This window comes from Artibeus jamaicensis, unplaced genomic scaffold (assembly GCF_021234435.1).
Source record: "Artibeus jamaicensis isolate MK-2021 breed Jamaican fruit bat unplaced genomic scaffold, CSHL_Jam_final scaffold_2172, whole genome shotgun sequence".
NCBI lineage: Eukaryota > Metazoa > Chordata > Mammalia > Chiroptera > Phyllostomidae > Artibeus > Artibeus jamaicensis.
The window spans coordinates 2,129,739-2,142,307 of NW_026522031.1; the positions used below are offsets into that span (position 1 = coordinate 2,129,739).

The window sequence follows — 12,569 nt, forward strand, 5'->3', positions numbered from 1 at the left end:
TTACTTCTCCTGGACCCTGTATAGATGTGTTAAGAGATACAGTCTTAGACCTGGCCCACTGAAAGAGGTGTCTAGGAGTAGAATAAGTCTACCTGTTGGCTGGATTTTGACTTCGAAAGTGTCGTTCTCCACTCAAAGTAACAAGGGCTCCTTTGAGAAATGGTTGATTCCAATCTGGGGCAGAAAACAGATAAAATGTATAAATGGAGCTTGTACAGGACGCACCTTTGTATACTGAAGAGCAAGGAAAAGGCAGAATTGGAAAATCATCATTTTGCAACCACCAAGATAATAATTACTCCAGGCCAGGACCATTAATTGTTGCTAAAACTATTATTGAGTAAAAAGACTGTTGGGGAGCAGGACAGACATGCTTTCATAATACCACCACACGGACTTCTTATTAATTACAAGTGTGGAAGTATTCATTTGCAATGGAGAGATCCGGCAGTCACTAAATTAATCAAACTGTTACATTTTTTAGCATCACCAATAGGTGACAATTCAACCCTATGTAAGTCCTGGTGGCAGTACATCATCTACGTAGTATTTAGGCAAAAAAAAAAAATGTTTAACCCGAATGTAACCATGAGGGAACAGTCATACCAGAATGGAAGACATTACACAGGACAACGAACTCTAACTCAAAAAGTTCCCTATCGTGAAGAACAAAAGTCAAGGGCAGAGTGTCAAGGGGGCTATTATCCATTAAAAGAAATTACAAAGCAACCAAATACAATACATGAAATGTAACTGAATCCTGAATGAGAGAATAAACTACAAGAGACATTTTGGGGACAATTGGTGAAATTTAAATATGGGCTGTATATTAAGTGATAACAGTGAATTAATGTTAATTAGTTTAATATTCTTGTGTTTATAAGATGCATAGTGAAGTTTTGGGGACTGAAATATGTCTGCCACTTTAAAAAAGTCATAAAATGGAGATAGAAAAAAGTGACAAAATATGAACAATTTGGGGATCTGGATGAAGGATTCATTTAGAAGTAGTGTATTTATAATACTGTTCTTTTAACTTTTGTGTACATTTGAGTTTTTTTCAAAATCTTGGAGGAAAATTTTCTCTTATTATATAAAAGTAATACATACTTATGGTAATAAAACATTGGAATAAGTTTCCAAAGAAATGTTTTCAGGCAAATAAAAGCGTATTAGGCATCTATTACTATTAATATAGCATTAGTTTTACCTTATGTTATTTGTCTAGGATCTGTTCCTGATAAATCTTGTTTGATAATGCCTTTTGTTTTCTGACATTTTACAATTAAATTGTTTTTACATTATGATTTATAAATAGTGGGAGCCCATGAGACAAGATTTTTGCTTTGTCTCACTCAGGTTTCAGTAAGACCTTATATGGAATCTATGTATCAACTAGAAATTTTTTTGTGTCTTAAATTCTAAGTATTATTCAAAGTTGTATTTTTTTATTATAAACATCAGCAGCAAAATCTTCCTGGTATTTTCTTGTTCCTAAGATATCGTATGATGTCTCATTTTTTTCATTCATTCGTTCAACAGATATTTATTGTGTACTCACTGAGTACAAGACATTGTGCTAGACTTTTATGTCATCTAAACAATAGTGAGAGTCTTAGATTTTTTGTTTGTTTTATCACCATTGCTCTGGGGAGAGCCTTGAATACAGTAGACTGTTAAAGAGCAAATCTTTAATAGTACCCAACCAGAGCAGACATCAGAACCTCTACTGCTGAATTTTGTGTATAGTGTCTCTAATGCCTATTTTCAAATCTGTGTTTTGCTTTTGTCTTTGATTCTCAGGTATGGAAGCCTTTCTCTGATTTTGCTTCCTACCTCACAGAGAAAGTAGAAGCTTTAAGATGCAAACACTCTTGCTTCCAGCTGTCCCAAGTACAAACGTCTGTGCATTTTTATTCATTCTTACTCTCCTTCCCTACCTCACAGTACAATGTGTCACTCCTCGCCTTGCATTTGATGTTCTCAGCTATTTTTCTCAAAAATCTCTTTTACCTTTGATTTCATGACTTCCCACACTGAAGATTCTCCTCACAAAAGGTCCATTCTTTTTGGGGTCAGCGGTCACCATTTGCAATGTAACTGTTCATGAAACCCCAGGCTCTATTCTTTGCCCAGTTTTTTTCTCACAAAACGTTTACCCTCCTACCCATTCCTTTGGCTTTATTTACAATGAAGATGACTCAATCTGCATCACATCTAACTATCGCCACCTGGCCTCAACCTCGCATCTTTGCAACTACCCATTAGATGTTTGCACCTGCGTACGTCACCGACCCTGCAAATGCCAAAGTCCCAAACTGACCTCCACAATCCTCACTTTCTGCTTCAACAGCTGCTCACCCTTTTTTCTTCTTAAATTTCAATCGGCACCACCTTTCGACATTCTTATCTAAAGGTAAATACTAATTCCATATTCTCTGCTGCAGATGTAACAAAAACCTTTGAGTTAATTAATCCCTGTAATCTTTTTTTTTAATTAAACATTTTCCTTCGAGATAACTGCAGATTCACACATGGTTGTAAGAAATAACTCAGAGACATTCTATGTACCCCTCAACCAGTTTCCCCTAATTCGGTACAAAACTGTTGTATGATATCACAAGGATGAGACTAACATTGATGCCGTCCACTCGTGATTCAGATTTCACCACTTTCACACATGTGTGTGTGCACACCCGTGTGTGTATTTAGTTCTATGAAATTTTATCACTTGTGTAGGGGCCATGGGTCCAGAAATGCCTATTAGAGGTTTTGTCAGACTTGCCTAGCAAGTTTTAAAGTCTGATGGGCTCGACAGCAGTTCATTGAAAAGTTGAAATGGAGTATTTGGGATCAGGCTTGAGCAGGACCAGAAGGCAGAAATAGGTAGTCTGGACCCGCATATCACCCGCCACAGTTGCACAGGTACCCCTACCTTGATACTTACGGCTATGTTATGGGGGAGGTCCAGTAAAACCAGCTAAAGGAGGCGGGGAAAGCTCAAACCTGGTCACAGTTGTGTTAGATAGGTACATGGGTGAAAATTGAATATGTATATGGATGAATTATATTCACATTTAGGCATGGCTTTGAACAATAGTGGGCAGGGGAAATCTTCCTAGTAGGCAGAGCAGTGAGTGGTACAACTGATTACCCACTTATGTGGAAGGAAGAATGGACCAAAATGAGAATACATGCAAATTCCTGAGCAGTGGTCAGTGATCAGGGGTCTGGCAGGAGAAGGCCAACAAATCAGATACAAGGAAGTCTAAGCAATTAGGCCCATTAATGTCAGTCATCCTGTGTCATAGGACATCCCAGGGCTGGCACAGTGGGCACATGAGTGAATTGGCTCTGGTGACAGACGCTGAGGTTATGCATGGTCCCAACAGAAGGACCACTTGTTGGTCTTTGGCAAGAGGCCTTGCCAAGGCCTCTCTAGCTACTGCCACCTACCTGCCAGCTCCAGAGACCAACACTGAGCCCCTAATATGGCACCATTTATTGAGGAGACCGCTTGGTTACTTGGTGGCAAATTGACCTCATTGGGCATTTTCCTTTTTTCATGCGATGCCAAAAATACATGATAATCCCTCAAAGTGAACTGGTAGAGCTCTACTTTATTTTTCTACAATGAACAAAGCTGAAAAAATATCTATTTATGTGTAATCCTCCCTCTTGATGCTCTTTACCCACCTGGGATATAAAACAGGTGTGGCATTCCTCAGACAGGTACAGATAAATGTAATTTGAATAGATATCGCCAACTGTTTTACACAAAGGCTCTAATACCTCCTGTTTCCACCAACAGTACTCGAGAGTTTCCTTCTTCCCACGTTCTTGCCAACAATAGACATTATCACCTTTAAAAATTTTTGACAAACAGGCTTAAAGTGATATCTTATCATTACTTAATTTTTCATTTCCCTGGCCTCTAGTGAATTTACTATAATATCATATGTTTATTGGTCATTAGGTACTTCTCCTCTATGAATTGTCTGCTTATATCTTTTGGCTAGTTTTTATTCTTTTTTGCCTCATTTTGTAAGAGTTCATTATATTATAATTATTGAATATTTATCTCTCCTTTGTATTATAAATACTCTCTGAATCTATTATTTGTCTGCTATTTAAATTATGATATATCTTCCACATGTATTAATACAAAAGTTTAAAACTTTTATAGAGTCATATGTGTCTGTTTTTAAAAAATTTATGTGGTCTGGCTTTCCAGTGTCCTCTACCTGTTGATTAAATACATATTTTCCTAGCCTTTTCCCACCAAAGATTTCATTTGTTTAATTGACTTTAAGTATTTTATCCATCCATAATTTCTTTTTCTATCTGCCACAAGATAGAGATCAAAGTTTATTTCTTTTAAATATATAGCCCTGGTTTGTGTAGCTCAGTGGATTAAGCACAGGCCTGTGAACCAAAAAGATTGCGGTTCAATTCCCCATCAGGGTACATGCCTTGGTTGCGGGCCAGTTCCCAGCAAGGGATGCACAAGAAGCAACCATACACTGATATTTCACTCCCTCTCTCCTTCCCTTCCCTTCTAAAGATAAATAAATTAAATAAAAAAATATATATATAGCTAATTGTGCCAGCACCATTTATTAAATAATTTACCTTGCCCACAGTGATTTCAACTACACTTTATCACATATTACTTTCCATAAATATCTTGAGACTTCTTTCTAGATTCTTACCCCATTCCATCGATATGTTTGTCTAATCTTCTAGAGTTCTGTAATGATTTGGTGACAGTGACTTTTCAGTGTGTTCTAATATCTGTTACATTCCCCTTCACTCTTTATTTTACTCATTTATTTTATAAATGATCACTCTTCATTTATTTTTCCATACAGCTTTTAAATGTATTTTTTCCAATTCCGATCCTCACCCTATTAGAATATTGATTAAAATTTTACTAAATCTATACATCACTTTGGGAAAATTGACTTTGATATTAATGTTCTTATCCAAGAACATGAATGCTTTTTTTGTTGTTGTTCAGAGCTTGCTTTATGATCTGGAATAATATTTTCTTTATTTAAGTTCTGTGCTTTTCTTGTCAAATTTATCTCTAAGTACTTCTGTAATGAATGGTGTATTTCACCTCATTTCCTTTTCTAAATGCTTATTGTAAGAATAGGGAGAAGTCATTAAATCATATATTTATCTTGTCTTCAGTCATCTTTCCGAATTCTCATTAATTCTAGTAGTATTTTTACTGGCATCTCTTGAGCTTTATCTCCTTTCCCCCTAATATTTATGCCATTTTGTTCTGTCTTACTGAATGTACTAACTGTCCAAGATGATGTTAAATATTAATAATAATGCTGATAGAGCAATCCTGACTAGTTATTGATTTAAATGAAATGGTTTTGGTATCTTGCTACTTAGAATATTTTCTGTTGGTTTTGGTAAATAGTCTATTATAGTAAGAATTTCCTTTTAGTGTAAGTAGAATTTTTATTAGGACTGGCTATTGTATTTTATCAAAAATCTTTTCAGCACCTACTGCTGAATTATATTGCATATAACATTTGTTGATGTGATGGATTTATATTTATAGAATTTCTATTATTGACCCATCTGAAAAAACTACTACTTGATTACATTGCTGGATTAAATGTAATTGTTTGGAATCATCTGTCTATAGTCATAAACTTGGACATATATATTCTTAGAAATGAGACTGGTCTACAGTTTCCTGGGCTTTTTTGTATTGTCTTCATTAAATTTATATTTAAAGTTGGGTGACTTTATAAAGTGAGTTAGTGGGCTTTCTATTTTTTAAATTAATAGCTTGAAATAGTTTAAATCACATTGAAATTTTATGCTATTTAAAGAATAGATATAAATTATCTAGGAATCCATCTAGCTGTGGTGCATTTTGCAATGATATAGTTCAACACTTTTCTAATTCCATCTACAGTGTTTGTTCTATTCATGTTTACCATCAGTTTTGGGTCAGTTTCATTTATATGGGAAATCATCCATTTACCCAAGTTTTCAAAGTTGCTGACATAAAAGTATATTTAGGAACCTGGCTGAGTAGCTCAGCTGGTTAGAGTGTCGTCCCAATACATCAAGTTTGTGGTTTCCGACTCTGGTCAGGGCACATACAGGAAGCAACCAATGAAACTGTGAATTAAGTGAAACAACAAATCTGTTTCTGTCTGTCTTTCTCTCTCCTCCCCTTCCTCTCTCTAAAATCAGTACATTTTTTAAAAAGTGTGTTTTATAGTATTCACTTAGAATTCTTTTGATCACTGTATGTCTGGCATATCTCCTTTCTCATTCCTAATACTGTGCTTTTTATTCCCTTTATGTCTTCATGATGGGACTCATAAAAGTATTAATATTATAGTCTTTACAAAGAACATGTGTTTTATGTTATTAAGAGAAAATAACTGAAGTTACAAGGCATCATACCTCTCTGAATTGTCTTTGATGATGAAGAGGGAGAGTATGTTTCCCCAGAAGAATATCAAAGAAACTTTCTTAAAAAAATTCTATTTATTTATTTATTTTTAGAGAGAGGGGAAAGGGAGGGAGAAAGAGAGAGAGAAACATCATTGTGTGGTTGCCCCTCATGCATCCCCCACCAGGGATTTGGCCCACAACCCAGGCATGTGCCCTGACTAGGAAGCAAACTGGCCACCCTTTGGTTCCCAGGCTGACACTCAATCCACTGAGCCCCACACCAGCCACGGCTCAAAGAAACTTCTTTAAAAAACCCCAACAAAACACAAAATAGGCAAAGCAGACAATTATATGACAGACAGAAAATAATGGGGAGAAAAATAAAAAATAAATATGAGTTAATTATAATCATTTTGTCATTACGAACCCCCCCAAATTTTAACAAATATATGTATTCACTTAAGTATATGGGCCTTGCTAAGAGTGCTCTACTTGGTGGGCAAAGTGCAGTCAACTTAACCAAGAAAGAAAAGCTCCCTCAGTTATCGAGGTGTCTTATCTCAGAATATTTCGGGAGTGATGTTTAGTTCTTACTTTGTTGTCAAAAAATGTTTTTAAACTGAAATCTTCATTATCATCACATAAGTAAATTGCATTTGTTAACACCATTGCCCTAAAACAAATAAGAAATCTCCAAGATTTCTAATAAGGTTGAAAGCATTTGTTACCAAAAAGGAGAAAGAATGTGGAGGAAATGGAAACCAGGGGTAATCCCCATGTAGGCAATGGTTATTTGGTATCTCGTTTTTTAAAATTTTCTTTGTTAACTTAAGACTTTTAAAAAGTGTTTTGCATTACAACCCTGGCTGGTGTAGCTCAGTGGATTGAGCGCAGGCCTGAGAACCAAACAGCAGTGGTTCGATTCCCAGTCTGGCAGGGTACATGCCTGGGTTGCAGGCCAGTTCCCAGCAGGGGATGCATGAGAGGCAACCATACATTGATATTTCTCTCCCTCTTTCTCTTCCCCTCTAAAGATAAATAAATAAAAAGTGTTAAAAAATTCCTTTAAAAAGTGTTTTGCATGACAGTCCATAAAATAACCATGTCCAAAATACTAATATTTATAAGTGTCACTAATTAAAATAGTGCCATTTCATTTAACTAGTAACAGTTTTATTATAAATAACAGTATAAGCTGCTAGTCATTAAGGAATCTGTCGGTCTTCATTACTGCAATCTTATGAACCAGAGTTAAAAAATAAGAAAAAAATCACATACACATACAGTAAGGCAAAATTATATTTTTATCTAGAAAGCCCTAATTTTATAGAGAAGGAACTGAGAGAACAGAGCTTCAAATTAGTTAAATGTACCTAGTAACATATTGCTATCACCATCACCAATTTTTGTTAATTCTGATCTTTTATTTTTCATATTTAATAATTATTATACCTTATTAGTAGATTACTATATGCCAGGCAGTAAAATAAATGATAATAATATTGTTTAATCTTCCCAACAACCCTGTATATATGTATTGTAAGTATCTTGCCCAACATTTCTTTATGCCTTTGGTCAGAATACCTCTAGTGTTTCTCAGCTCCCTATAGATAAGTGGGGAAAATTTGGTGTCCCTTTATACTCAAAATGATTTGTTTCTGAAAAGCAGTTTGACTATGCGGTGTACCAGTGGGCTTTCCCAGTATCTGTAATGCAGAAGAGTGTATAATCTTTTCCACATATGTGCACATACCCGTACTACCTTCTCTACCTTAGATATATCCTCCTTGCCCCTCTCCTTTTTCTCTACTTCCTCCTCTCCTCACAACCCCAGAAACCTTTCTCTCATCCTTGAAGTCACTTTTGTTTACCTTCTCAGTGTGAGAGTTATGTATGTATTTTATCAACATACAAGACACATCTGAGCACATTCAACTTAATTACAACTCTGAGGACTGTTTCCGTGGAGCTTGGGGTCTAGGCCTGCTCTCTAGGTGAATTCCCAGGAAACCCACCCGGCCCCTCCAACTGGTTCCTCTCCTCTTCCAGTCGGACACATCTCAGCAAATGTGGGGTGTAACTGGGTAATGGTCCATACAGCTATTCAAGCTATAAACTCAGAAACCTTACTCAAATCCTCTGTTTCCCTCTCCACAGCACCACTAACCACTATCTACCTCCAAACCTTTACCCCCAAAACATATCCTGAAACTACTCTTTGTCACTTCTACTACCCTGTCTAAACGATCGTCATCTCTTACCTAGATAGTAATAACGTCCTTTTTTCAATTTCATGCTTTTACTTTTATCCTAGTCACAATGAATTCTGCCTCATATTATAATTATTTGTATACCAGTTATTAACAACATTCTAAAAGCCATCCCACCTCCATTCTTGCCACTTTATGCTCCAGAACTCACCTGGCAGCCAGATGATTTTCTAAAAATGTAAATTATTTTATCTCACTTTTCTCCATGAAATTATGTAGTGGCTTCCTAATGCATTTAGAATAAAAATTACATACCTTGGCCTAAAAGGCTCTGTATAAATCAGACTTGCTTTTATCTCCAATCTCATCTTTTCTTATTGTCCATCCTACTCTCTGGTGTATTTTCTCTTAGTATTTTTTTGCCCATGCTTGCTTGTGCTAATATGAGTATTGGCTTTATGATATTTGTATCGCCTAATGAACCAAATCTATATACTTATTATTGGGGCAGAGGGAGGGGTGGTGTGGAAACCAGGAGTTCTTCTTTGAGCAGTTGGCCTATTAAAAGCCAAGGGGAAACCCATACATCTGTGGTCAATCAATTTTGGACAAAGGTATCAAGACTTTTCATTAGGGAAAGAATGATCTTTTCAACAAATGGTGCTGAGACAACTGGATATCTTCATCTGAAAAGCATAAATGAGTACCCTACCTAACACCATACACAAAAATTAACTCATAATGTTTCACAGACCTAAATGTTAGAACCAAAACTATAAACCTCTTAGAATGAATCATAGGAGTAAATCTTTATGATCTTGGATTCTGCAAATACTTTCTTAAGTATGACATCAAAAGCATGAGAAAAGAAAAAATAGATAATTAAACTTTATCAAAATTAAAAACTTTTATGTGTCAAAGGACACTACCAAAGAAGTGAAAGAATAACCCAATGGGAGAAAACATTTGCAAATTATATAACTGGCAAGTGTCTAATATACAGAGTATACAGGGTAGGGTATGTTTACAGTTGTTTGTATAGAAAATAATATAATAACTAATAAATGATAATGCAAGGATAAATTGTGTTTCATGTACTCACAACTGTAAGCCTACTTTTCCCCCACACTGTAAGTCTTATAATTCAACAATAAAGGAAAAACGACCCTGTTAAAATGACTAAAGGATTTGAATAGGTATTTTCCAGAAAAGATAAACAAATGGTCAATAAACATGAAAAGAGGGGGGTGGAAATGGGAGGGAGGTGGGGAGCAAGAGGGGGGAGGCTGGGATGGGAAAAATAGACAAAAAACTGTACTTGAAAAAATAACTAAATAAAATTAATTTTAAAAATGCAAAAAAAAAAAAACCCCATGAAAAGATGCTCAATATCACTAGCCATCAGGAAAATGCAAGCTAAAACAACAATGACATTCTAAGTCACTCCTACTAGGATGGCTATAATAAAAAAGCAAAGAAAAGAAAAGGAAATAGTGGGGAAGAATGCAGAGAAAATGCAGCCTTCATACATTGCTGGTGGGAATGTAAAATGGTGTGGGCTTTTGGAAATTTATTTGGCCCTTCCTAGAATAGTTCAAAAGAGTTCCCATGTGATCCAGCAATTCTACTCCTAAGTATATAGCCAAGAAAATTGAAAACATGTTTACATGAAAATTTGTGCATGAATGTTTCTAGTGGTATTATTGACATTATTATAGCCCAAAGACACCACATATGTTCATCAACTGATGAAATAGAGAAAGAAAATGTTATATATTCATACAACAAGATATTATTTAGCCATTAAAGGGAACAAGGTACTGACACATGTTACAACATAGCTGGACCTAGAAAATATTACATTAAGAGAGAGAAGTCCAACACAAAAGGCTACATATCCAATGATTTCATTTATGTAAAATGTCCAGAATAGGCAAAACACAGAAGATAGATCAGTGGTCGCCAGGGGTGGAGGGGAGGAGAGATGACTGCTAACAGGCGGTATCTTTTGGGGGTGACAAAAATGTCCTGAAGTAAGATAATGTTTACCATTGCATAACTTTCTGACAATACTAAAAACCACCGAATTGTTCACTTTAAAGTGATCAGTGTAATATTTTGTGAATTTTATTGAAAAACATTGAAAAATTTAAAAGGCCTTGGGAAAATGTCAAGAATTTGTTATCTATACAAGTCTGGGGCTCAGGAAAGAGGTCACAGTAGAGATATAAATTCAACAGAGATCAGAATATTGATGGGCTCTGATTTCTCAGATCAGACCTGCAAGATGGCACCAAAAGTCGAGAAGCCTAAGAAGATAACCTGGAAGTTTGGTCTGGACCTCACTCACCCAGTAGAAGGTGGAATGTTTCATTCCACAAATTTTGAACCGTTTCTGCAGGAAAAGGTTGAAGTCAATGGAAAAACTGGAAATCTTGGGAATGTGGTTCACATTGACACTTCAAGGATAACATCACAGTTGTTTCTGAGAAATAGTTCTCTAAAAGATATTTGAAATATCTTACCAAGAAATACCTTAAGAAGAAGTCTTCACGATTGGCTTCTTGTGGTTGCATCGGACAAGGAGATTCATGAACTTCGATGCTTCCGGATTAGTCAAGGTCAGGGTGGATCTGGTCTGAGAACTAAATGGAGCCACCTTTTATCGGGTTCTGCTCACTAATAAAACACATGAAATATTCAAGAGAAACATCTAGAACTGGATTTTTCATTTTCTGTGAATAAAAAAGAGAGTACTCTGTAAAAAAAAAAAAGAATATTGATGGGATATAAGTGTTAAGTCTGTGTCTCTATTTACAGATAATATGATCAAATGTGAAAAAATCCTATGGATTCCAGAAAGCAACCATTAAAACCAGTAAGTGAATTTAGCATGGTGTCAGAATATAAAGCCATCTACAAAAAGCAGTTGTGTACTCATATACGACGGGAAATAGTTAGAAAATGAAATTTTTAAAAACATCCCACTTTAATATGTAAAACCTCTACACTGAAAGTGATAAAACATTGCTGAGAGAAATTGTATAAGATCCAAATAAATGAGAAAACATACCATATTCATGGTTTGAAATAATAAGAAATATATACATGTCTTTGCCCTGGGTACCTGACAAAGGGCTCTTGAAACACTTATAAATAGGAGTGCTAGAAGAATTTTTGTTCTAATATTTAGTCTTTCACCCCAGCTCCCAACAGAGTTCCTAAAACTCTTGTAATTTCCTAAGTGTTGAGAACACTGGGAGCATTTTTGTTCTAGTAGTTGATCTTTGACCCTGGTTCCCGACAGGGCTCCTAAATCCCTTGGAATTTCCTGGGCGGTAGGCAGGGCGGTAGGATGACTTTTGTCCTGATGAGGTGACTCTGGGTGACTTCTGGATGGGGGCTGGTCACCAAAAGACCAAGCCCTGATTAGAAGCTTGGATTTTCAACCCCACCCATTCTCTGGACAAAGAGGGAGACTGGAAATGGAGTTCATAGTTGATTATACCTACGTGATGAAACCTCCATAAAAATCCCAATAGTATCGGGGTTCAGAGAGCTTTTAGGTTGGTGAACACAACCACATACTAAAAGGGTGATGCGCCCCAACTCCAAGCTCCTGTGCCTGGGGCTCTCCCAAACCTTGCCCTAAGGTTTCATCTGGCTATTCATCTGTATCCCTTATCATATCCTTTATTATACAATAAACAGATGTATGTTTGTTTCCCTCAGTTCTGTGAGCTGTTCTAAGCAATAAGCAAATCTAACAGGGTGGAGGTCATGGGAACCTCTCATTACAGCCAAGTAATTCAGAAGTTGTGGGTAGCCTGTGCACCTTCTACAATTGGTATCTGAGCTGGGGGGCAGGCTGATGGGACTGAATTCTTAACCTGTGGGATTTGATGTTATCTGTTGGCAGATAGT

General features: G+C 36.2%; 1 pseudogene; it reads left to right on the plus strand.

Annotated features, from left to right (window-relative positions):
* Positions 1–10,932: 10,932 nt before the first annotated feature.
* Positions 10,933–11,328, plus strand: LOC119044568 (60S ribosomal protein L22-like 1; annotated as a pseudogene).
* Positions 11,329–12,569: the final 1,241 nt, after the last annotated feature.